This window comes from Meleagris gallopavo, chromosome 14 (assembly GCF_905368555.1).
Source record: "Meleagris gallopavo chromosome 14, MGAL_WU_HG_1.1, whole genome shotgun sequence".
Taxonomy (NCBI): domain Eukaryota; kingdom Metazoa; phylum Chordata; class Aves; order Galliformes; family Phasianidae; genus Meleagris; species Meleagris gallopavo.
Window position 1 is genome coordinate 1,699,076 of NC_139417.1, and position 21,706 is coordinate 1,720,781.

Here is a 21,706-nt window from a genome sequence, read left to right on the forward strand (position 1 = left end):
CTCTTCTGTGTGCTCAGGTGTTCACCTGTGAATAGCAGCTATCTGCAAGGTATAGTGCTGTTGCAAATGCTCACTGTGTTAATAAAGAGGCAAGGATGTGTTCTCACTCGATGAACTCAGCCACCGCAAGTAGTAAGGAAGGATCCCACTCATTCTTACACGGCAAACATGGAAGCTGCACTCACATGTGGACCAAACTACCAGGCAGAGGGTGAGCAACACCATCTCATTCCCGGTGACTGCCACTTAAAACTCCTTTGGCAGCTGACAGAGAGAACTTCAAACCTAAGGCTTGCTTTGCCATCCAGTCCTGGTTCAGCTTTTTCCCTATTTCAGTTCACATTACCTATGGAGCTATTTGATAGCTGACCAATGGGCTCCCATGTATAATCACATCAGTCTGACCCCTGCATGTCTTGTACCTTTATAACATCAGCCTCTGCTTGGGGCTCTAGATAACCGACACTGAGTTTGCGCTCAGCAGGCAGCGCGAGTCCCACTATTTCACCTCCATTCTCTTGTTACCCTTAAACCAAAAGCTATTGCATGATAAAACAAACACCACTGACCTAAGTACAAGGTTGTGAAAACTGGACAGGTACTGTGTGAGATGTTGTTGACCAGCTAACAGCTCCTGAACATGCGGGCCTGATATTTGTGCAATGTGCTGCTGCTCAGTGCATCTCACAGCACCATCCCAGGGAAAGTAGATGAAAAAAGGAAAATTGAGCTATTCCTATTTTAGGCAGGATGAAGTTCAAGCACACAGAGCAAAAGGAATTTTTCTTGCTGCAGGATGCTGCAGGTGCAATGCAGCTTGTTGCAGCAGCATCAGCAAGGAGTCAGTGGAAAAGGGGAGACAGCACAACACCCCCCATGTCAAAAAAGCAGGGCTTTAGTCAGCAGTTGATGGAGTTTTGCAAGTCTTTGCCTCAAGAGGCATTTGATCAAGGACTGAAGAAACAGCAGCAAGAAAATAAACTAGAATGAAAAGTTAAAATGACTGGAATAAAAGCGTTTTGACCACCCTCCAGGAAAATGGTCTTCTATTGCAGCTCTGCTTTGGCACGACAGTTATATCATGCTTCATGATGGGTCACAGGGATGCTGACAGTTTGCAGCTTTTTGCAGGACCAGAACTGGTGTCAGAGGGTGTGGAACAGCACAGCAGATGCATCCATCCCAGCCAGGCAGTACTCTGACTGCCACAACCCCATGCAATATCTCCACTGAAAGTACAATGTTGCGGCTGCATGTGAAAAACCAGAGAAACAACTCTGAAGTTTTGATCCAACTGAGCACCTCTCATCAGTAATTGCACCCCATCCAGATGCAAATCATCTGGGCTCCCTTGGCCCCAAGCTGCAGTGGGACCTAAGATCCCTGCAGACAAGAAGGGACTCACCTGGAGGCCAGGAATTCTCCCAAACCTGAAGGAGAAGGCTTTGCTTGACAGGCAGGGCTGGCTGGAAGAAGCATCCAGGCCTGCCATTTCCACCAGAAAGCTCTATTTGTGTACTTCGTGAGATGAACGCTCTGTTTGCCTACCTTTAAAAGCTGGGCTCAAACAACCAAACCAATTTCACTCGGGAAATTCTGTCTGGACATACAAATACACAGACAAATACACAAGCTGAAGCTCAACTTGTACCCTTGTAAACACCACATTTCCTTTTTCACATGAACATGTAAAAAACTTGGATGGTTTTGAACAGTCCATGTTCAGAGAGATCTTTCATTTTAGTTAACCTCGGTCAAAGCAAACAACATCACATGGTACCCTAAGGTGGTTTCTTTTGGCTCTTCACACCTGGAAAACACTGAGTACATTTTCATGGATCCAAGTAATGTCCACACAGAGACTGGCAACACTTTGTATTAGTTCCATCATCCTCTGGATTGCAAAGATGAAAAATAACAAACCTCAGACACTGGGCAACGACCTGAATTCTGATCTGAAACAAAACTGTTCAGAAGATTGGGGATAAAAATCCATATCTGCTAATTATTTTTACATTTGTCATTTTACAGCATTCCTCTTTTTTTTTTTTTTCTTTCTTCTTTTTCCCTGTTCTGGGGAGAGGCAGGAGTAGAAAATCCCAAATCCCAAGAGGACTATCATAAAGACAGATTATTTGGAAGGAAAGTCAGGGACAGCATGCAAAAGGCTGCTCTAATGAGATTTTTAGTCTAGTTTTGTCAAATGTAGGACATTTGCATGTTAGGAATTTTATAGGCATCCAAACCAGGGCTAACTGAATAAAATTTTGCATCAGGAAACCCAAATAACAAGTTGAACACACTGACCTTATACAGCAATTTGAAGTGCTAGAATTGTAGGATTTGGAGAACACTTTGGTGTATCAAAGAAACCAGGGCTGCAGGATCCTCAAGCTCTAGGGCTAATTTGGGGAGATGCAGCCTGGAAATGTCTCCTTTCAAGGTGGCACGGACAACTGCCTCCTGGCTCACAGGCTCCAGAGATAAAGGTTGCATCAGAGGTAAAATGCCAAAGAGGATTACAGGGACTTTGGTAACACTATGGATTTGCTTGTGAGGTTAAAGGATGTGAAAAACAGATGTTTTTGCTGATACTTTCAGTTCCACATCCATGATCCTGCAAGCGTGGTTCCTGATTGTGAGCACTCATGTGACCATAAATATATTGAAATAGAATATACAAAATTAACTTGTAAGTAAAGCAAGTTTAACACAGATGCCTTTTCAGTGGGAAACTGGGTCACCAGGTGATTTTGCAGGTGATTGAAGAAAGCCAACTGACTGCTGGCAAGCGTCAAACAGCTTGAATGCAGTCTTGAAGTACAGCTTCATTTCAGAGATGCTGTAGAGAGATGGGACCTCACAGTGCTTCTCTTCTCCCATCAAGGACCAAACTCATGTAGCTCCCCTCCAGCTGTAATGAGAATAACATTCCTGAGATAATACCAAAGAGATAAAAGCAACCTGGATTCACACCACTTCAGCCAAGCTGCACTTTTGTCAGGGGACCAGTATCTCAAACTCACATCCCATTTATCAACCTCTCCTCTCCCATGGCAACTACCCTGTGAGGGAAGCAGAGGAATTCACTCCAGGTCTCTCACTCTTCTCTGCTTCCCTTCAGCAGAACCCTTTTAAAGAGAAAAATAAGACAACGACGGATGACAGATGCACAAGCATTTCTCCCAGCACAGCTCTGCTAGTTGGGGCTCCAATGAGGTGTTATCCTTTACTGATGGAGCTGCTCTGGCAACAATCCCATATGCTGATATGATTATTTCAGCAAAATGTCATTTTATTTTTTAAGCAAAGACAGTGTATTTTGTGCTGCACATCTGTGTCCATACTCGAGTGTATTTTTCTCCTGTACTTTTTGACAGCACAAAGCATAGCTGTGTCCAGAGGAGGAAGCACTTGGTAAGTATAACAACCTTTAGCATTCTGTTTTGTGCAGGCTTTCCTGACATAGCCAAGGCCTCAGAGTTTTGGAATAGATGAACACAACTGAGATCCATCCCTTGAAACATCCCAAAAAATCTTACTGAGAAGATATAAGGAAGAGAAGATTTTTCAGAGATCTAGCCTTACACAAAATTGAAAGCAGCTCTATTTTCAGACTGTGTTAGCCTCAAGAAAAAGCAAGCAGTAGGTCATGTTTGGTGGGATTATGGTGGATGGATGGACAGAGAGAGAGAAAAAGTGGAGTCAAAGAGAGAAATAAACACAGCTGAAATAAATTCTGATTTTTGATCAAGGGAGTGTACTCATGGAACATGACATGCAATACTTGCCCAGATGAACATATCCTAGGAAAAGCCAGCATGACTCACAGCTGCAACATGAGAGAAAGCTGCTGGCAGCAGCAGACCATAAGAAGGATGCAAATAATTAGAGTTCTTCTAAACAAGGTCAAGTTTCAGCTGCTGCTTCACTTCCTCTACTTAATAAAGAAGGAATATTGTTCAAAATGATTCAGTGGGAGCTTCTGTCCTTGTAAATCTCTGAGTGAAAGAAGAGGATCAGAGCCTAGCCCTTCACCATAAGCTTTGCTGTTCATTGAACATGAACTGAACCATGACCTGGAATATAAGCCTGGTGCATCTGCAAAGCAGCTCTCCTGATGGGAACTCATTTGTTGACACCTTGAATTGCTTTAAGATGCTGTTGCAATTTTCACATCTGCCTTGCACCGTAATGGGTTCCCTGGAGCACTGAAGCACTGTGTTTTTCCTCTTCCACTTCTTACAGAAGGGAAAAAAGAAACAGCATTAGAGATTTTTTTTTTCAATGATTCAAGGCAATTTAAATACCTCTCCAGTTAGGGCTGTTATATGAGCAATTCGTTTGGAGTCAGGTTGGGGTTGGTTGGCATATAATTTCAGTTCTTAAATACCACAGATACGCTTGGACATTTGTCTTTGCGTTGTTTTCCTAGAAACAGCCTTGCCTTCTGCAATGTAAATGGAAATACAACATGGCAAAGAAGTCAGAAAGCTGGTGTAAAAAACTAGCTAAGATTATGACGCTAAGATTTTTACTTCGTGTTTTAATGGAACAACTCCTTGAAGCATCTGACTGATCACAAGGTCTCTTTCCCCCTCAAAGAAATAATCTTGTTCTTGTCATCCTTATTTCAGGTAAGGAAACATCCAAGAAAAATAATACAGTGCTCAGCATCTGGGCCCTCAGCATCTGTCTTCAAGCGTCCGTTCTCCTTCAGAAGACAGCACAGAATGAATACATTTTCTTGCTTGCTTGCTGGTATCATACTTTAAAATCCCCTGAATTCCCCCCATCGTGAAAACATCAGAAGGAAAGCTATTTTAGATTTGACAAGCAGTCAGGATTAGAGCAGGACTGTTACATAAAGTGTCAGTGGGAGTAAGAAGGAACATTACTTATGGTCAGAAATGCTGCCATCTCAAGGGACCCTCACTGCACCACACAGCCTCTGGAATTCCTCAGAAAGATTAATTATACATACTAGCTCTTTGGCAGGTATTCAAGTCTTCATACCATATACCTGCCCTTCCTCCTGCATGTATTTTCTGATTGGCTGTGCTTCGGCAGATGCTATCAGCCTACTTCCATGGAACATCAAGCACTAAGCACATGAAAGTCTTCTCCATCTGTAACCAAAGGATGGAGTAGCAAACTCAACTTTGCTTCCAAACAGTAACGGTTAAAAATTTCTCCATTTCGGGACATTGGCCTACTGCAGTGTCATTCTGTGTTCTGATCTGGAAGCACCTTGTACCCATCTGGCATTTTTCTAAATGGCAACTGGTGCCTGGTTACAGTGACCTCTAAGAGGAAAGACACTCTAAGAGGAAAGGCAGCATTATCTCTTGGACTAACAGTTGTGACACAGAATAGAAACAGGAGGGATTACCTGTTCTCTAGTCAAGTGATTTTTCAAGCTCTCTCTCATGGTACAACCTCCTGTGACAACAAGCACATGAAAGAACCATGTTGCCTTGCTGACTAAAGCACTCGTGCACTGTGCCAACCCTCCCAGATGAAATCAGAGCTCCATAGGAAATAACCAGTTTGCAGGACCTTTGGAAACACCAGGTTTCCTTTTCTTACAAAGCATTATTCTCTTGTTGGTTGATGGCACCTCTTGGCTGGGCAGAAAAGTAGAAGTGCTGTGGAAGGGCAGAAATGGGCAGGAGGCTGGGAGGGGACACAGGTAGAACCAAAGGGATATTCCAAGCCATGCAGTTGAATGCTCAACAACAAAAATGTGGAGACAATCTTCCCAACGTAGTCCTTGCTTGGTACCTGGATGGACATTGGTCTGCTGGTGCATCACTCGTGGTTTTTCCTTTTTCCTCTTTTTTCTTTCATTTACTGAACTGTCTTTATCTGTCTTATTCTGCTTCTCTCCCCATCCTGAATTAGTATAACAATACAACCCAACATGCCCAAACCGGCTGCCCTTGCTGAGCAGCTAACACATCTGCTTCCCTCTGAATTGCTTGTGGGAGCATGAAGAGATCCCTAAAGCAACACAGGGTGGGAACATGCACATCTACAAGCCCTCACCAGTAGATCTATGCTTATGAGTGGAGCAGGAAGGAAGTTAGTCACTGACACAAGAGCTAGTTATACTTCTAGGAGTATTTGTGAGCACTTACTCAGCCCTCAAATGCCATGCTTCTGTGACCAGTTTCACTTCTGTCAGGCAGGTCTTGAGGACTTCTGCTACGGTCATTCATTCAAGGTGTATCCTTTTCCTTCAAGCATAGTTAAACACACATCTGATCTATTATCTACAGTGAAAACACTACTCAGGTGCTTTCGGTGCTGACAAATATATTCTCCCACCATTGCTCAATCGCTATTTAGTCAGTTTAACTCTGTATGTATTATAACAGCACTGAAAGACAGACACAGCCTTCAAAAGCAGATAAATCTGAAATAAACAACAGAGGCATTTTCAGCTCTGAGGTCTGGATGAGAGCACAAAATAACTGAACTTTGTTCCTGTGGCTTATTACATCATCTGGCCCCTTTTTGCCTGAAAATATTTCTATTCCTCATTCCAGCCCATCTGTTCTTTAGAAAAATCCTCTCAATTTAGGAGGAGTTGCCTGAAGGCAGGGCATTTCTTTTCAGAGGAAAGTACGTTCATAATCAAGCAAATAATATTATATGTTTATTCTCTTTAGTGCACATGCACATACATACATGTGTGCATGCCTGCCTGTTTTGAGTTACACTGACAAAAATGATCTTCACATAAAGGAGGTCTTCTTGATCCACAAGAAGAAAGACTTCACTTTTAATTAGGAAATAATAATAATAATAATAATAATAATAATAATAAACACATAACAAGTAAACCCAACACAGAACTGTCAAAAAAATCTCTCTGCAGGGGAGCCATGTTGCCAGGTGACAGGACTTTTCCGTGCTCTTGTGTTTTCTTTAGCTTTAATTTACTTTTGTGTGAAAACTGAGCCCAATGACACTTGTCAGTCAGCAGAGAAGGACTGCTTAAATGGGTTGAGAAAGGCATTTTGGGTCTTCTCTCCAGATGGAAGAGTTGGCTCCTCTGATAGTAGTTTCTCTCAGTCAGTACAAACTTGTCTGCCTGTACTGCATTCAAGCTGTTTCTCCAATAAACCTTTACTCACACTGGAAGAAGACCAAGTGAAAGCAGTAGAAACTATTCTATTGGGGTAACCCATGATGTCAAAAAATGGATTATTTCCACTAACATGGGTATTCTCTGCCCAATGCCATCTATAAAGTGGAAATGACAAATTCCTCTTTCCACTTTCCTTATTATGATCACTTCTGGAAGAACCCTGCTGTACCATTTTCCTGGTGAGTGTCTGGAACACAGTGGCTTTTGACTGAATTTCTGGTCTCAGGGCACACAACAATGGGAACATGGAAAGAGAGCTTCATTCACTGTCCTCAGGAAAAATGTCCATGTGTCTCACCCAGGCCACTTGGACACAAACGTTTTGAAGAGATCCTAAATGACTCAGTGCTGAGCTCATTTGAAACGATGACTACCAAACCACATATGAAGGGATAAACCCCCCTCTAACAAGCAGACTGGTGAATTCTCAGAAAGTGTTAGGTGAAGGGAAGTGCACTTGCAGAATACACTGTATGACACGGGTAATCCATGGGGCAAGACCCACTCTCTGTCGGGGCCACTGCAGGAACTGCCTCTAGATTGCACAAGCTCAGATTCAACCATTCACTACTTCCTCTGGAACAAACTTCTTGTTTTCAAGGCAGGGTAGAGGCTGGGTAGGGGATGGAGACGCTTGGCCAGGTTCTTCTTTTCAGCTACGTTTCCAAGCTAGACAAGAAATTCCACTACATGGGACATGAGACACCGCAGACCAGCCCAAGCTGGCAGGGTTTCTAGGTAGGGCTGAGGAGACACTTCACACTCACCGTACTCTTGGTATCTCTGTTAATATCTTCAACGTCTTCCTAATTTTGTCTCTGATCCATACAGATCTGTACAGGGACCATTATTAACTGTATTACAAGAAGCCCAAGGCAAGTCTACTTTGTTGCTTGTGGTGTACAGAAAATTGTTTCTTTCTAGATAGGGGATCTGTTCAAGAGCTTCTGGATTGTAATTCATACTAGGTTAATCTTGGAACATAAAGGTTTCAGTGCAACTACTCCAATGATTATGGAGTATAAGACTACAAAAACACTTGAGCAGTAAACCATTGAACATTTGATGCATCTGAAGTCTATATGGACATGGTACATGAAGAATGGGAAAGAAAGCAGGGATATAGAGAGATGAGATCACTGGATTCATGAAAGTAAGCATTCTTGGGGTCTGCTACCCCAAATCCCCACAATTATGAAGCAAAAAAAAATGGTTCATGCTTTAACTCTTTACATTACAAAAGGAAATAAGGAATAATAAGAGGAATAAAAGGAAAAAGAACTATGATTTCAAAATCTGAATGAGGCCACACACTGAAATACCAAATAAGCGATAAGTATGTCATCATGCATCCATTTTTTTCCAACTAGAACTACAGAGCAAACCCATTCCAGCTTCTGGAGAGACTGTACAGTGCAGAAGCAAGGCTTCTCCTCCAGTGTATCTTCTGCCACGTTTTGTCAGGCTGGCTGTGGGCACCTACCAGTTCATTTAGCATTTTGTTAGACACTGTGCAAAGGTGCAAGGACTTACAAGAGCTCAGTCTGACATTATATGCTAGTGACAATGTTATGTGGTCAGATAGCTTGTTTGTGACACACGTTTGTCAGAGAAAGAATACATGTAAACACACTATTGGCTTCTAGGAAAAAAAAAGCAACAACAAAACAAAAACAAAAACAAAAAATAACAAAACCACCACATACTAGCTAATACTCTTTAAGTTTGCCTTCATGTTGAGAATAAAATGAGCTCACCAGGCTCTGCTTTATCCACAGGGGTACAAAATGCGGGTGTCTTGCCTTCCTTCTCTTTTTGACGTGGTCAGAAGACTCCATTAAGGTGGAGGAGTACATCAGGCAGATAATTGCACTCAATCCATTTAGCTCCACGTGGCTAATGGATTAAGTGCCTGGGCTTGCTATAAATTTAATTTCCCATTCTGAATGAAACACATCTTGCAAACTGTATTATTTCAGAAAATAGAGTTTAAAGAAAGTGCTTGCCTGCAACCGTGGGCATCACAGGTACAGGTAGCAGGCTTGTTTTTGTTTCACAGCAATTTATTGGTGCAAAAGATATAAGAATTGGGTCTCTAAATTTTCACATCTCCTTGGAGATGTGGTTTCCAGATAAAAATATTTGCTTGTGAAAGTCTTTCTCCCTTACTACTGCACTCCATGGGAATGCCACTCTTGAATTTAACAGGAAGCAACCTGGTAGTCAAGAAAGATACTCTTCTACAGTTACAATTTATGCCTGCAAAATAGACTTGATCCTGAAGTCTCTAGACCCTTCCTTTGACTTCTGGCATCAAAGTGTTTTGCTGATTTGCCTGACTTGTTTTCCCAATTCACCACCCCCTGCTGCAGGCTGTCCTGCTCCTCGTAATTGCCCCCTCCAGCAAAGCACTGCTCTGGACTGATCATGGAAGCCCAGATCAGAGATAAGTAATGCACAGCAGGACAGAGTGTTTTCTTCTTGCTTTTCTGTAACTTCATATTTCTACTTGCCTCTGGATAGTGTTACTGAACACTGACATTTTTTCAATATTAACCAGAATGGGAGCAATTGATTTCCTGATGTCCTGGAGCCCACCCAAACCATCCATTAGCCATGAGTTTGCAAATTTGGGGGAAAAAAGGCTCACAAGCAATGTTATTATCTCTCAAAAGAAGTTAACTGGGTAAATGAAAATCAGATTTACTGCTTGAGACGGGTAGCATGCAGAAAATAACTCAGGATTTACGACCTGTCACCCATAAGACTCCACTGACTTGCTGCGATAAGGGGCCTTATGAGCACTCAGAGCAGCAACTCCCCATCATTTACACACACTGCCATGTGAGGACTGGATTTAGATGAAGACTTTGTGATGACAGGTGCTATCCAAACACTGTGGCAGGTCATCATGCTCACATCACTCTGACAGTGGTAATTGGTACAAATGTGGAACATGCCCATGGGTAAGGAATTCCTACCAGCATCTCCTCCTACAAACTCCGTTGCCATCTGGCACTTGCACGCCAGACAGGTGGCTTGTACTAGGGCTTGGTCCTAGTTCCTCATCACAAGGTTGAGACTTGGCATAATGATCACCATCTTACTGTTACTGAATTCCTTTCAGCTGTACCTATAACACTGCACTGCCAAAGATGGGCAGGTATCTCACTCCTAGATATCCTGCCAGACCCTCACGATTCACCATACACACCTGCTGTCTGCAGTAATGTCACAAATACATATTGCAGGGAGTGCTAATAGAAGCATATCATCTCAGGCTTGGCCCTGGGGTTTCACTGCTTCAAAGCCCTCAATTTATCCAACACTTGAGCTCCTGTTTAGCAGTTTTGTATACCACTTCCAGAAAAATATTCTTAGTAACACAGATGAAAAAGTACCTCATGGACCCAAGCATCTAAAAAGGCCAAGCCTCACAAAGGAAGGGACTCTACTGCTAGCACTCCCAGTGCATGCAATGCACGAAGCCAAGCTATCTGCTGCTTGGCATGTTGAACAGAGCTGAATTCCAGAAACTCTTGGTCCTAGGAGCTACTGGTAGTGTGCCTTGGAGGGGAGAACTTTACTTCATGCTTGTGGGTTTTTATGTCATGGTCAAAAAACTTTCTGAGTCACCATGTGTTTTTCAGTAGAAGACACTGATTTTTTGTGGCAAAAGGGGCGTTAACGTGGGACAGAGACACCACTATAGAACAAAAGTTGCTTAGAATTACCCAATACCACGTTGTATAAAACTCGTATCACCAATTACACACATAGATCAGTGTTGATTGTGGTCTGGTCTCCCTCTCTTTTATTTTTTCCTTCCTTGAGACTTCAACACTGACTCAAACATACAGATATTTATGTGGTGGGTTAATAACCATTCCAACAATATGAAAATTACTACAAGCAAAAGTACTCCGAGCCAGCAGTGGAAAAAAAGCTTTTACCGTAACCACACGAAATGGAGAATGCAAAAGAAGCAGTTCCAGGATGGCTAGCAGCAGCCCTGGGAAAGCAGGATCCTCAGATGCTCAAGCTGGTGGAAAACTTCCCCACAGTGATACCCTCTGAGGAGACCCATCTGTATCCACTTGCTACTAGTTATGCTTTACTCGGGATGGTAACACTGCAAACTTCATCATCATTCAGAGCCCCACCAAAAATGGAAGCTAAGTTCATATTGTTTTCTAGGTCAGATGGCTCAACTGACAGCCTAATTCTGCCATTGACTTTGCATAGAGGCATGGATAGTTGTGCTGTGTCTTTCTCTGTCAGCTGCAGGCAGCAGTGGCTCCAGCACAGGCTCCACTTCAAGAACGGAAAGGTTGGGCATCATGCAGCAGCCAGAGAAAAAAACATACAGTAGGGTCTGTGAAGGATCTTTGACTTTTGAAGGTCTGGTACCTGGGAGATCTGGTTTTCCCTTCCACTACCAGTGCTGCCATTCCTGTGAACTCTCAGCCAGCCACATAGTGTTCCTTTTGAAGAGAAAAGTGGAAAAAATCCCTTTTTGCTGGCTGTCCTGGCTGGTTAGAGTGCAAGATGCTGGCAGCAGGGCTTATCTCAGAGAGTGGTGAGGCACTGGAACAGGTTGCCCAAGGAGGTTGTGTATGCCCCATCCCTGGAGGCATTCAAGGCCAGGCTGGACATGGCTCTGGGCAGCCTGGTCTGCTGGTTGGCACCCTGTCCACAGCAAGGGATATGAAACTAGATGATCTTTGAGGTCCTTGCCAACTCAGGCCATTCTACGATTCCGTGATCTTTACTGTGCACTCTGGCAGTCTGGATGGTCATTGACAGTCAGGGTCTTCAAGCACAACTGCAGACAAGCAGTGACTGCTAAGCTGTGTGTATGTGCAGGCAGGCAAACAGAAAGGGACAAGTTACTTTTTTTCTTTTTTTCTTCCTCTGTGGGAAGGAAATGCTAAGATCAAGGCATGCTAATAAAATGTCAAAAGCAGGTCCAATTATTAAACATCTTTTGGAGGCATTGCTCATAATTAGTCTTTTAATTTACACGGATGCACGCTCCTGCTTGCTGGGACAGTGCTCACAGGCTTTGCTTTCAGTCTCACAGCTGGTTTCACGGGGCACCAGAATGATGCTGATAGCACCAGTGTTTCTCAGCCCACCATTATTCTGTCCTGCCATCCCCTGCTTATACACTGAAGCCCCTTTGGGTTGGGCTCTTCTTCCTTCAGAATGGTTTGCTCCTTCAGCGTTTGAAAAGACATTTAAGTTTTCATTATTTTAGGAAGAAAAACCTAGCTGTCATATCTCCTCCTTCAACCCATCCCGCTCCTGCACACCCCACCTGCAGCACAGACTTCTGCTCCTACGCATTTTTGAATGCTTGTGTGAAGAAAGCAGAAACCCCAGTGCTTCAGGTGTTGGACAGGGCCTGGCATAGGACGAAGTGAAAGAAGCCAGTGGATTAACAGCCATTAGTGAACCTCAGCCAGCCTTCAAATATAAAACGAAATACTTCCTGTGTGGCTGAGGAGCTCATGCCTGAGGGACAGTGCCCCTTTATACACAGCCTGCTTCCAGCCATGCAGCGTGCACTTGGGTCTCAAGAGTCCAATAAGCTTCATTCAGCAGGAGCAAAAATAGACAAAGATGAGATCAAATACCATGACATTTTCTCAGTGTTTCTAGTCAAACAGAAAATTAAACAGGCTCAGTATTATTGCCAGAATGTTAATATATGCACCACTTTTGGGAAAGCACACACAGAAGGTCAGGTTTAATGCCTGTTATTAGCTGTTCCCCTCCTTCCTGCTAGAAATACTCACAGAGATACTTTCTGACCAGAAGAGGAAGATTTAACATCAGGATGGGTGGATGAAGGGCTGGAGCTTTATATGGGAGAAGAAAGCAGGGACATTTCACTTCATTTGGCAGATGAGGACACTACCTACCCCAAAATCATCCCGACCTCTGCTCACTCATTTCACAGCTTCTACACAGAACAATGTTGTGGATAAATAGCACTTGTGTTTTGTTTGTTTTTTTGTTTGGGTTTTGATTTTTTGTTTCCTTTAATTACCCAGTTACGCTAAAATATATTACCCCATGCCCATGAAACAGGTAGCGGGAGCAATTATCCTCTTCAAAGGCTGAATTAATAAAACAAACACTGAATTTGGATAAAAATTATAATTACTCAAGGTAAAGGAGCAGATATTCTTCTATCATGCTCATTAAAGCACTGCAGGAAGGCAGGAGAGATGGCTTAAAGAATTAAGCCCTTACACATGACGAAGCATTTCCCAGTATGATCCTCACTTCTTGAAATCAGTTTCTGTGCCACATTCATGTGTTTATGTGAGTGTGGAAACCACAGACGCCCTTTGAGCTGGAAGTATCCTCCTGTGACTCAGATCTCTGTTTTCATACAATTTTCATACAGTGCAGAACACCTCCAGCAATGCAGAATAAGGGCTGGTTGCTCCGGCCAGCACTGTGTGCAGAAAAGAGGAGAATTTGGGGAGAAAAAAAAAAAATACTCTGTTCCCACAAGGAATAGAACACCAGCTGTGGCTGGGATAACGGATCTCCAAAACCACCAGCATCATTTAGAGGAAGAGAGATCCTTCCCGTCCTGAAACCATGCAGCACAGAGATCACGATCATAGATTTACCTGCTTACAGCTGATGTGCTGCTTCTCCGTTGAGCTGTGATAGACTTGAACTGATTTCAGGTTGTCTGAATTTGCTGGCAACAAAAGAAGCTGCGTAGGAAAAAATTGGCTGATTGCAGATGAAACGTGAACCCAAAACACTTGCTGGAATGAACATTCATTACATTCAAAGAGACACAAGAGAGTTGAAGGCTGTGATGATTTTTACAAGTCTGAGTGAGCAGAAGGCACTGCGAACACTTCACAGAATTCCCCTCCTGAATTCACATTTACCAGCCCTTTGAAGTGTCTTTCACTTGGAAGATCAAACATACTGACTCCTTCCAACTAATTAAATGGGTTTCCCTGGGAATAACTTGTAGCTGTCACCTAATCAGATGCTATATTTTAATAAGTGTTGGCTTTCTGGTGTGAGTGTCTGATTCCCACAGTGTTTTGGTCAGACTATTTACTCTGTTTAGTACTAATCAGTCTTGTCTGCTAACAAACGTTTGCAGTGGAAAAAATTATGCCACCAATTCAAGCCCACACTCCAGGATCTTTCACTGCTCCCTTCCTATCCTCCCAAGCTGCACGAAGCAATGCAATGCTCAGAAACATAAGCCAATGTCTGTGCCCTGAGAGGCAGTGGTCACTGGCAATGTGTTCACACTTCACAATTTACACCCAGAAACACACACCTTCATTGGAATAAGGTTTTAAATTACATTATGCAGGTTTGGTAAACAACTTCAGAGATGACCTTATGGCACAGAGTTGCCTGGGCATGCTGCGTGCCAGCATCTGCTGCTCCTTTGCTCCAGCCTGACACCGGCACTGAGCCTCTCTTCTTCTTGAATCACGCAATGACTGTAAGAATGAGATGATGGCAGCAGCACAGATGGACCCAGGACTGCCTTTAGTTTAGTTAGCTCAGAGATGCAGTAGAAATGCACACCCAGCATCCAAGCATCCAAACTGCCAACGAGGGCTTGTGCACGCCCTGCTGCAGCTGGTCCCAAGGCAGTGCAAGGCTCTCTCCTTCTGCAGCAATGACACCATGGACATTTCTCTCAAGTCACATACTAGCCTCCTTTTACATCCAAAAAACCTTCATGGGTGTTCATATCTGCTAAATCAGCTACTGCTGCTTTATAGCCATTCAATACTCCTTTCCAGAATTTCTCTACAACCCCAATTCAGAGAGCCAGGATTTCCACTGTCACAGACAAAGTGGAGTTTGGAGTTGGCTGGAATCTTTTTGCCACTTGAAAACTTATTAGATTCCTATTCTGCCTGCAGAAAAACTAGTGCTGCCTTGAGGATATAATTTAAAACCAAATAATAGCCTAATGGTGCACATTCTTGTCAGTCAGAAGACCCATCATTACTTAGGATTCTTCTGTTTTTCTTACTTCTGAGAAAAGTGAAAATTCAGCATGTCATCAACATTCCTTGTGTCTTTTTGAGGACTACCAACAGCTTTTGGACTTACCAAGAAGCTTGGTGTCCTTTAGTTTTGTCTCAAGTCCTATTCCAAATGAGATATAAATGCTGAATTAAAACTGGCAACTTACTTAAGAGCTAGTAAGAATTTCCAGAAAATGCAATCAGCAAAAGAAACAATGGCAATTTCTGAAGTTGCTCACTAGAAAGGCACTTAAGTTGTCCAGGTATGTCACAAAGCTGTCAGCAGTACCATTGCTTTGTCACTACTCACTACTGCACGTGATGGAAAAGACAGCTCAAGTCAAACCAGGTGGAGAAAAGCATCCACTTACTGAAAGACCCTTCACTTAGTATTTAAAATTAGTAATGTGTTCTGATCCAATGCTTTCAGTGCTTTTAGGATGGATGAGACCAAAGTAAAGAATTTAACCGCAGCAGAGGTAATAACCTGGACTGAAATAATCAGTGTGCCTCTGGATTAGTGGGTCTCTTGGGAGTGCTCTCCTGTCTGGTGGCATTGCATTCATTTCCCAGAGGGTCTTGCAGAGACACAGTTCCTTGCCTGCAGCATTTTAGGGCGATCACCAACCACATCCCGATGGCTTACTTACAGCCAGTATCACAGGAAGAAGTATTACCACAGTCTTGCAGTACAAGTCATGAACACACTGAAGTTACTTTGGATGACATTTGCAAAGCAGCTGTAGATACCAGCTGTGAAGAGCACTCTTCAGGGTTTGAGTAGGAAGACTGAAGTAGAAGCTGGACATTTTAAGATTTCTTGTGAGGTGTCTCTGTGCATGCAACAACACTGCAGAACAGCTAGAGGAGGCATGACAATAGTGCTAAAATTGAACATTAATTGAAGGAAGCCTAGGGCTCACCAAGGATAAGGAGACCCAATTAGAAGAGCTCTGATGAACTTGCAAGGCAGAGAAAAGGCCAAGAAAGACACCTGAACGAAGAGTTCAGTACAAAATGTGTATCCTTAACCAGCTTTTCAGAAGTGGGTTTCTTGGGAAGCAGATTGTCTCTCTTCCACTCAGCTGTCTTTTCCTGCAAACTGATATGAACATAATATGGCTAAATCTTCTAGCTCTCCATCTAACAGTTGATATAACAGAGACATAAATTGAATTCCTAGGTCCCTCTGTTACAGAAAACCAGTCAAGTAATTGTTCTTACACAAGACAGACTTGGAGCGTGACTTTTTTTCAAGTTAAGTGGGGTTAACATTTGGATGAGAAGCACATTCCAGTGTGATTTCACTGATGAAATTGAATGATTCCTGAGGTGGAGTCCTGCAGCTGCTGTTAGCACACATGCATTTTGCTCTGTATATCCAAAATATATTGCATATATATTATATGCAAGTAATCAAACAAAACAGTTGAGGACACATCAGCATTAAGGTACAGCACTGAGGTAAAGCATTCTTGTTCTTGCTACACGCACCACGGAATCAAGGGACTTCTGCTTTCCCTGAGAACTGGTATTTTTCCAGCCATATTGACTAAAAGTGGAAAGGAAAAGACATCCCCCACCCAAGACAGGCAGCAGGCTGATGGCACCAGTGAGAGGGAAGTTCTCTGGTGCAATCTGTCCTATCCCACTTGTGCCTCACTTGCATGTCTCCCCATGCACTGTGCAGCACCGCATTGCTGTGTGCCTGCATGAGGGACCACAAGTGCCAGTCATGAAGCTCTGAGGAACATCAGCATGTAACTGATACTCACCTGGCAGCAGCTGAGGGAAGAGAGATGCCCTTCTGCTTCGCTTCTCCCAGGTGATGACTGGGCACCTGATAGCTGTAGAGTGGTGTCAAGCACACATAGGAAGACACCAGCTATTAATTTCTCACATTTTCCCCCCAATCTCCTCTACTCACACCTTGCCAGCTTGCTTCACCACAAGCAGGCTGAAAGCATTCTATATCCTCTTGGCTTTATTCCAGCTGTCTCGACAAAACACAGTTTCTCCTATTTCTAATTGTTGGAAACATCCAAATAATTTACCAGGACGGTATCCCTGATAAAGCAGATTTTATTTGCAATTGCAATGGTGGGTCTCCTGCAAGCAGGAGAGCATACAGGAAACAGCCTTCCATCTTTTATGCCCTATTACTTGATGCTTATCTCTTTCTCCCCTGGTTCCTCACTGGCTGAGTGCTTCAGGTTCACAGTCTTCCCGACACTCAACTAAACATGTGGATACTGGCTAAACATCAATTTTTGCTAGCTAAGCACATATCACTAATTAGTTAACTTCTTACATTTGCTCACTCAACACTCGGTCACTGTTTCTGGACATCTGCTCGTCCTTGCATAGAGATAAGCTTGGAAGGAGGACAGAGGGCAGTATCTTGATGCCTGCCTGTTGCACCCCAACCTACCCACAGAGCGAGGCAATCCAGCCTTGTGTAGAGGGCCTGGCTTCTTTGATGTTTGTTAAGTCTGTTTTTCTTTTGCTGAGGGTCTCTTATCCAAACAGAATAGCCCTACAGTATGCTTTCTAGTCCATAACTCTATACCTATGCTATTTGGAACATTTAAAAACTACTGCAGTTTTGCAAGCAAGAGTTAATCACATAATTCAGCAACTATATTTCTAAAGCATGTTACTAACATACATGGTATTTCTACTTTTTCACATCAGCTATTTCTAAGCACAAAGTTACAAAATATAAATACATTGTGCTCTACTTCTTCAGATCAATTCCCCCTTTTCAATATCTTACGCAGAAACAACATTCCATTCCTACACTAATCGTACATTTCCTGGCATGATTCCCATTGGAAACCTCCAGTTCTGATAATGTTCAATGACCTTTCCTTTATTATTTCCCCACGGTGCTCTTCAGTCCCTGATAAGTTCTAAAATTGGGATTTGCCTTCCTGGAAAGCCAGACACTCAGGGTGAATGACTCACAAGCCTTGGCATGTGGCTCCAGCAGCCTGGGACACAAAGGCAGCACCTTCCCCCACACTCAGTGGAGCTAACAGTAGGAAGTATTATTTTGCAGGGCTGCGCTCAGTGATTTCCTAGAAAAGTAACAAAAAACGCCACATGTGTTTGTGTTTCCATGTGAATTCAGCACAAGGAAATCCAAACAGGCCACATGCAGTTTAGAAATTGTAGGTGTTAGGAGCCTCGTGCCTGCATAATGTCTTGCCTTTGGTATGCAGTAAACATTCCACATCTTTAGGGGAAACTCCCACATTGCCAGGAGAAAAAAGGATTTTTAAAATCCAAGATCCTAACTTCAGCGCAAAGGCACAGGAGGACAATAAATTTTACATCTGCTGAGGGACCATCCAATTATTTTGATATCCATTTTAATGGAACAATTACGCAAGAGTAATCACAGACAGGCCAAAAAAAAAAAAACACAAAAAAACGACAACAACAGTGTAAGAGCTCTGAAGAGAGAAGGACACCTTAGAGGTAAGGCACTGACAGAGACCCAACCCCGCCTGCAATCACAGTGGTCACACTGCAGGAGTCAAGGGGACCAGATTCCTACTGAGCCTGACAGCTCGCAATCTCCCTTGATCAAGAAGAAAAAACAGCTCTGATCTCAATGCAAAAAAATCAATTGGCAGAGCAGAGCACTCAGCTTGGAGCAAGACACTTAGCAGTTTAAAATCACATTCGCCATGTCTGAGCGATGGGCACTGCCTCTCTGGGTTCATCATGAGGGATCACGACCACATGCATTTCTTTGTCCCAGAGTATGTGTGCACAGCAACACACACCTTACTCCCCATCTGTCCCCCGTGACCAGGAACAACCGTGGGAGCTATAGGAGTTCTGAAGCCACCAGGGAAGTATCAGAGCATATCCAGCTATCCCAGAGCTTGGACAAACCAGGAGCTTCTGACCAGGGAGAGAGAATTACCATCAAAACTTCCACTGCGGCACTACTGGTGAAAAATAGCCTACATCATTCTACACCCCTTTGAAGGAAGAGTCGTATGGAGAAGAAATATTTGAGGGGGGAAAAAAAGGAGCCACAAAGTCACTGATACTGATTTCAGGCCGACTCTTGTAGATTAATTATGGAGGGGAAGTATGCACTGACAGCTCAGTGCTGTCTCTAAACTGGTTTTTAGAACAAAGCAGGTCAAGAGTGATCTTTAGAGGAAACAGCTTCTGATAGTGTCTTAGTGCTATGTTTCTTAGGTAACTGGACTCCAGCCAAACCATCTGGCTTTTCTGCATTTCATGCTAACAAAGAGTACTTCACAAACCCTGGAAGAAAATCCTGTATGAGAAAGGTAAGAATTATGCTCAGAAATGTGTCATCAAGAAGACGTTTGATGTATTTTAGAAAGATTTGGAGTTAGAAGAAAGAAGGTAGGGAAAGAAAAAAGCGACTGAGAGAAATGTTCCTACCTGAGGAAAAAAAAAAACAGAAAGAAAAACAAAAACAAGACAACCTCTGCACTGTTATCTGTGGCTTTGCATTATTTGATCCTACTGAGAAAACAAACATCTTACCATTGAAGTAGAAAGACTCCTGCTGCAGAAAAGAGAGAGCAGGATCACAGCTCCTGTCTTGGCTCAAGAGAGACAAGAGAGCTTTGCTGCTTTCTTTCCATCACAATGAATAATGAGTAATTTAAACTCAAACATAGTGATGGTTTCCTCTAATATAAAGCCATCCAAGCTCAAATCACAGCCTGCTCAGACATCGGGCAAAAACACCAGACCTCAAAGGTCACCTTCTTCTACTTCAGGCACCGCATTTAATCTCTAAAACAAACTTAGTCTCATAGATATGTCCATCTTGTGGAGTGGGAACATGATGGTGTCCTTTTGCACCTTTGCTACAAGCACAGTTGGCACATACCAGAGTTGATTGAATCTGTCATGACAAACCTGTGTAAAACTGACAGCCACATTTGACAGTGAAAAAGGATAATCAGGGTTCTCAGCAGACGCTCCTAATCTGCTCTTTACAGCAGGTGGAAGCTTTACTGACTAATTCCTTGACTTCAGGTGGGTGTCAGAAGGGTTTATTCCTTTCTCAATTCAGCCAAGTGCTCTCTCACTGCATGCACAGCTATCCTGGGAGGGTTCTGGGCGACTCTAGTCAGTACTGAGGGCACTGGGAGGGTACTGGGAAGCTCTAAGGAGCATTGGGAGCATCTGGGTTTCTACTGGCATTGAACCTGCAGCAGCTGCTCTCATGCAGACAGCACCCCTGGTTTGATGGAGTCTCCATGCTGGCTCCTGTGTCAGTGGAAGGGCCTGCTCCCAAAAGGAAATCCAAGAGCCTGCAGCTCAGAGGTGGGCAGGAAAAGATCTAGGACTTCTCCAAGGAAGTCATAGGGTTTGCTCTGCAGAACAGGAACCTCTCTGGTCCTCCATCCAAGAGAGTTAGAGTGCCCAGCTGCGTCTCTCTGTATGCACTTTAAATAACAAATATAAGTAAACATAACACTGTGAGCACATTCCATGCCTAACAGTAGTTCTTGGAGCTTTCATTATCTTAGGAACCTTTCACTGAACTGCGGACTCCCACGTTATATACCATTTTGTTACATGATGTCAATGGGCCGGGTTGAGCAACCAGCACTGACTCCACTGCCAGGCTTCCCTTGGATTTTTCTTCTCTTCCAGCCTTCCAGCAATGTCAGGAATTACACTCTGCCCTGCCAGCATTCAGCACCCCTTGTATGAGTAGGATTTGCGAATTGCCATAACCTAAAAAACACAAAATCAATAGAGCATTTTGTTAAAGATAGAGCCAATGAACAGCTAGCTATAGGGCTCCACTGAACTTGTGTTGAGCTCCTGAAATTAAAGGTAGTGAACATGACAACATTGCAGGCCTACTACACAACCCAGGGTGAATGTCTGCCCAGACAAGTCATTTCCAGTAGCTCTCATTTTAGACCCAAATTGAGTAGGATTTCTCACAAGCCTGCCATTAACTTGATTTCCTTGTGTGAATTACAGGCAGGGGATATCACAGGACTAAGGTGGTTCCTTGGTTTACACTCACTTGCAAATAACAGCGAGACAGCTTTGGGCAGAGGCAGGAACCTGGCAGGCCTGCCTTAGTCTGGGTCATGGCTGCAAAATAGGTGAGGCCATGGGGGCTGCTGTGGATCTGCCACTCCAGAAAGACCAGCAAACACACCTCTTATTTTAAACAAAACCACCATTAAATGAATGTGCTGGGATACTTTAGTTAAACATTCACACACATCCAAACAAACAAACAACCAAAAAAAAAAAAAAAATTCAAAATGTCTGTTTTGACATTTTTGATGTAATGAATCATCAGGAATACTTTGGAGTATTTATAAAATCTGTGTTTAAATAAAGGGTATAAATAGAGTGTAGGCTTTTATTTAAAGTGAAGTCAGGGGGAAGGAGCTGTAATTTCTTGTTTGGTTGTTTTTGGGTGTTTTGGGAGGGGAAGTTTTGAGATTGTATCTAGGTTCAGGTAAAAAGAGAGAAT

The 21,706-nt window shown here is 43.2% G+C and overlaps 1 long non-coding RNA gene across 3 annotated transcripts in view; it reads right to left on the reverse strand.

Annotated features, from left to right (window-relative positions):
- Positions 1–1,568: 1,568 nt before the first annotated feature.
- LOC146543372 (uncharacterized) overlaps positions 1,569–21,706 on the reverse strand; it is a 119,772-nt gene continuing 99,634 nt past the window's right edge. For 2 of the 3 annotated variants that reach the window (XR_014886363.1, XR_014886364.1), the window contains exon 3: positions 16,136–20,943. This is a non-coding gene — a long non-coding RNA (uncharacterized LOC146543372). Of the gene's footprint in view, positions 2,915–16,135; positions 20,944–21,706 lie in introns of those variants that run through there. The other variant, XR_014886365.1, reaches the window with a different exon arrangement.